The following is a 5,000-nucleotide window of genomic DNA, read 5'->3' as shown; positions in this document are numbered from 1 at the left end:
CCTTCGAACCTCTAACTTTCGTTCTTGATTAATGAAAACATACTTGGCAAATGCTTTCGCTTCTGTTCGTCTTGCGACGATCCAAGAATTTCACCTCTAACGTCGCAATACGAATGCCCCCGCCTGTCCCTATTAATCATTACCTCGGGTTCCGAAAACCAACAAAATAGAACCGAGGTCCTATTCCATTATTCCATGCACACAGTATTCAGGCGGGCTTGCCTGCTTTAAGCACTCTAATTTGTTCAAAGTAAACGTGCCGGCCCACCGAGACACTCACTCAAGAGCACCCTGGTAGGATTGCAACGGGGTCCGCCTCGGGACGCACGAGCACGCACGAGGCGCGTCGCACGCCTTCAGCTCGCCCCACCGGCAGGACGTCCCACGATACATGCCAGTTAAACACCGACGGGCGGTGAACCAACAGCGTGGGACACAAATCCAACTACGAGCTTTTTAACCGCAACAACTTTAATATACGCTATTGGAGCTGGAATTACCGCGGCTGCTGGCACCAGACTTGCCCTCCAATAGATACTCGTTAAAGGATTTAAAGTGTACTCATTCCGATTACGGGGCCTCGGATGAGTCCCGTATCGTTATTTTTCGTCACTACCTCCCCGTGCCGGGAGTGGGTAATTTGCGCGCCTGCTGCCTTCCTTGGATGTGGTAGCCGTTTCTCAGGCTCCCTCTCCGGAATCGAACCCTGATTCCCCGTTACCCGTTACAACCATGGTAGGCGCAGAACCTACCATCGACAGTTGATAAGGCAGACATTTGAAAGATGCGTCGCCGGTACGAGGACCGTGCGATCAGCCCAAAGTTATTCAGAGTCACCAAGGCAAACGGACCGGACGAGCCGACCGATTGGTTTTGATCTAATAAAAGCGTCCCTTCCATCTCTGGTCGGGACTCTGTTTGCATGTATTAGCTCTAGAATTACCACAGTTATCCAAGTAACGTGGGTACGATCTAAGGAACCATAACTGATTTAATGAGCCATTCGCGGTTTCACCTTAATGCGGCTTGTACTGAGACATGCATGGCTTAATCTTTGAGACAAGCATATGACTACTGGCAGGATCAACCAGGGAGCTGCGTCAACTAGAGCTGAGCAGCCGGCCGCCCGGGAGTGTGTCCCGGGGGCCCGCGCGAACACGCAAGCGTCCGCTCAATTATTCTGCAAACAGGAGGAGGCTGAGCTCCCCTGCACAATACACCTCGAAACCCTCTCAGGTCCCGGCGGCGCGCAGCGCCGTCCTAAGTACTTGGTCGGGTTCGAGAGAGGCGCAATCGCCCGGAGTTTGGCGAGTAGACGCTTTAGGTGCGACCACCCGTGCTCCCAACTGAGCTTGCCGCTGCCGACAGAGGCCCGGGAGCGTGCTGTCGTGGCATTGCCGGCGGGAGACAACACGCGCCACCTACGGTGGCCGGCAGCTCCAACGCCAGCGCCACAGAAGGACAAAAGCCCCACTTGGGTGCCGAAGCGAACTCTCCCAGCACAGCGCACGCGCCAACACGTCCGCACAGCTGCGATACAATCCACCTGCGAGAACCGCAGAGGCGACCGAGCAGCAGACGGCGTCGCGGCGCCGAGCGCCGGGCGGCGGCGCATCCTCAGCGCACACAGTCCTCAATCGGACCAGCACACTGCAGATGTCCACCGCGCTTCGCACCGGGCCCGCGAGGACCTACTTTGGCCGCACGGCGCCGCGTGCAGGGTGCGCCGGCGCGCAGCTGCGCCGCCTGCCGCCTCCGTCGGCCGGCGCGCCTGCCACTGGCCGCCCCCACCAGCCGGCTGTAGCGCGTGCGCCCACGCACCGCGCGGCCAGCACGCCGGAAGGCCCCCCCTCACCGGCCGGGGACGGTCCCACCCAGCCACCGCCGCGTATCGCTTCACACCCACATGCCATTCACGTTCGTGGGCATGGTGGGTATCGCTGAAACAACCGGTTGGTAGCTCAACCGATCGTCGCCATCACTGATTCACCTCTAGCGAGAACAACCGCACCACAACGGTTTACCAGTTCTTCATTTGCGTAACGTCACCAGCAAACGTAGACGTCCATCGCCATTTGCAAATTCAACGATTGTTGCATGCCTGTGTCAGGTGTCACGACACACTATGTCTGCCCACATACACGCAACAACATGTGCACGCTTCGCGAACACGTGGAAGGTGGCCCCCGTACGTATGCGATGTCCATTGCGCGAACGACTGTCAACCGGCCTCTGTCGCATGTCGCAGATGTGGAACGCAGTGCACCATGCTATCACGGTGTGTGAGAAGAGACGACTACGTCTGACAACACGCGCCACTACATCAACAGACGGCTCATGCTGATCGCCATCCACGGCATACCATACTGCAATCCAGCTCTTATAGGGAGACGACACGTAGCTGAGTGCACAATATTTGGACCGTATGGTTCGCCGTTGTTGGCGCAGTCGTGGTACGGTCACACATGTACCACGATGTATCATTCAGTACATGAGGACCAATGTGCGGTACAGTGTGTGATTTGGACGTACAACATCAGCGGACAGTTGCCACAAGCCGTACCACAACGTAGGCTGTGCTTCGCCATGCGAATGCCAATGAACAACTGCGAAGGGCATTGAGCATGTACGTCCTGCCGCCATCCGCATTACAGTGTATAGCTGCAAGGTGTTTAACATGAAGCGATACTCTGGGGACCGGGCAGTGCGAGTAGCAAACTATATTGCGGGGGTTGCAGTTAGGCAACACTACACTAATTTAACGCGTCGTATGACAATTACAGAGCAGGTTAAGGCCCAACGTGTGTTGGGTTAAGGCCCAACGTGTGTTGGGTTAAGGCCCAACGTGTGTTGGGTTAAGGCCCAACGTGTGTTGGGTTAAGGCCCAACGTGTGTTGGGTTAAGGCCCAACGTGTGTTGGGTTAAGGCCCAACGTGTGTTGGGTTAAGGCCCAACGTGTGTTGGGTTAAGGCCCAACGTGTGTTGGGTTAAGGCCCAACGTGTGTTGGGTTAAGGCCCAACGTGTGTTGGGTTAAGGCCCAACGTGTGTTGGGTTAAGGCCCAACGTGTGTTGGGTTAAGGCCCAACGTGTGTTGGGTTAAGGCCCAACGTGTGTTGGGTTAAGGCCCAACGTGTGTTGGGTTAAGGCCCAACGTGTGTTGGGTTAAGGCCCAACGTGTGTTGGGTTAAGGCCCAACGTGTGTTGGGTTAAGGCCCAACGTGTGTTGGGTTAAGGCCCAACGTGTGTTGGGTTAAGGCCCAACGTGTGTTGGGTTAAGGCCCAACGTGTGTTGGGTTAAGGCCCAACGTGTGTTGGGTTAAGGCCCAACGTGTGTTGGGTTAAGGCGCAACATAGGTTAGGTTAAGGCGCAACATAGGTTAGGTTAAGGCGCAACATAGGTTAGGTTAAGGCGCAACATAGGTTAGGTTAAGGCGCAACATAGGTTAGGTTAAGGCGCAACATAGGTTAGGTTAAGGCGCAACATAGGTTAGGTTACGGCGCAACATAGGTTAGGTTAAGGCGCAACATAGGTTAGGTTAAGGCGCAACATAGGTTAGGTTACGGCGCAACATAGGTTAGGTTAAGGCGCAACATAGGTTAGGTTAAGGCGCAACATAGGTTAGGTTAAGGCGCAACATAGGTTAGGTTAAGGCGCAACATAGGTTAGGTTAAGGCGCAACATAGGTTAGGTTAAGGCGCAACATAGGTTAGGTTAAGGCGCAACATAGGTTAGGTTAAGGCGCAACATAGGTTAGGTTACGGCGCAACATAGGTTAGGTTAAGGCGCAACATAGGTTAGGTTAAGGCGCAACATAGGTTAGGTTAAGGCGCAACATAGGTTAGGTTATGGCGCAACATAGGTTAGGTTACGGCGCAACATAGGTTAGGTTACGGCGCAACATAGGTTAGGTTAAGGCGCAACATAGGTTAGGTTAAGGCGCAACATAGGTTAGGTTAAGGCGCAACATAGGTTAGGTTAAGGCGCAACATAGGTTAGGTTAAGGCGCAACATAGGTTAGGTTAAGGCGCAACATAGGTTAGGTTAAGGCGCAACATGGGTTAGGTTAAGGCGCAACATGGGTTAGGTTAAGGCGCAACATGGGTTAGGTTAAGGCGCAACATGGGTTAGGTTAAGGCGCAACATGGGTTAGGTTAAGGCGCAACATGGGTTAGGTTAAGGCGCAACATGGGTTAGGTTAAGGCGCAACATGGGTTAGGTTAAGGCGCAACATGGGTTAGGTTAAGGCGCAACATGGGTTAGGTTAAGGCGCAACATGGGTTAGGTTAAGGCGCAACATGGGTTAGGTTAAGGCGCAACATGGGTTAGGTTAAGGCGCAACATGGGTTAGGTTAAGGTACAATATGGGTTAGGTTAAGGTACAATATGGGTTAGGTTAAGGTACAATATGGGTTAGGTTAAGGTACAATATGGGTTAGGTTAAGGTACAATATGGGTTAGGTTAAGGTACAATATGGGTTAGGTTAAGGTACAATATGGGTTAGGTTAAGGTACAATATGGGTTAGGTTAAGGTACAATACGGGTTAGGTTAAGGTACAATACGGGTTAGGTTAAGGTACAATACGGGTTAGGTTAAGGTACAATACGGGTTAGGTTAAGGTACAATACGGGTTAGGTTAAGGTACAATACGGGTTAGGTTAAGGCACTTGGGGGGGGGGGGGGCCCGGTTTGTTGATTGTGATTATCGTAAGTAAATGACTGCGGCATCATCTGATTTGCCACGTCAGGGTGCACCTTTGGCTCATAACAGGCGGCGCTCTGATTCCATGCTTGTGGCAGACCTGTGTCTTTCATTCCTGCCATTGTTTGTGTGGTGTGACAGGAGGCAGTATTGTGATGTTGGGTGCACCCCTGTCTGGGACATGTGTGGGTGTTGGTGGCTTAGCTGAGCAATGGTGGTTGTCGGAAGGGTGGGATATTCTGTTTTCCGAGTGGACCTCCCGGTCTGGTTATGATAGTGTGGATTGTCTAATGTGGC

At 53.2% G+C, this 5,000-nt stretch overlaps 1 non-coding gene across 1 annotated transcript in view; it reads right to left on the bottom strand.

The window, feature by feature from the left end:
• The window catches only part of LOC124560712, a 1,910-nt gene extending 816 nt beyond the window's left edge, over nucleotides 1-1,094 (bottom strand). The window contains exon 1 of the ribosomal RNA XR_006969263.1: nucleotides 1-1,094. This exon is cut by the window's left edge and continues 816 nt beyond it. This is a non-coding gene — a ribosomal RNA (small subunit ribosomal RNA).
• Nucleotides 1,095-5,000: the final 3,906 nt, after the last annotated feature.

This window comes from Schistocerca americana, unplaced genomic scaffold (assembly GCF_021461395.2).
Source record: "Schistocerca americana isolate TAMUIC-IGC-003095 unplaced genomic scaffold, iqSchAmer2.1 HiC_scaffold_1105, whole genome shotgun sequence".
NCBI lineage: Eukaryota > Metazoa > Arthropoda > Insecta > Orthoptera > Acrididae > Schistocerca > Schistocerca americana.
This window is presented reverse-complemented; position numbering and strand designations above follow the sequence as displayed.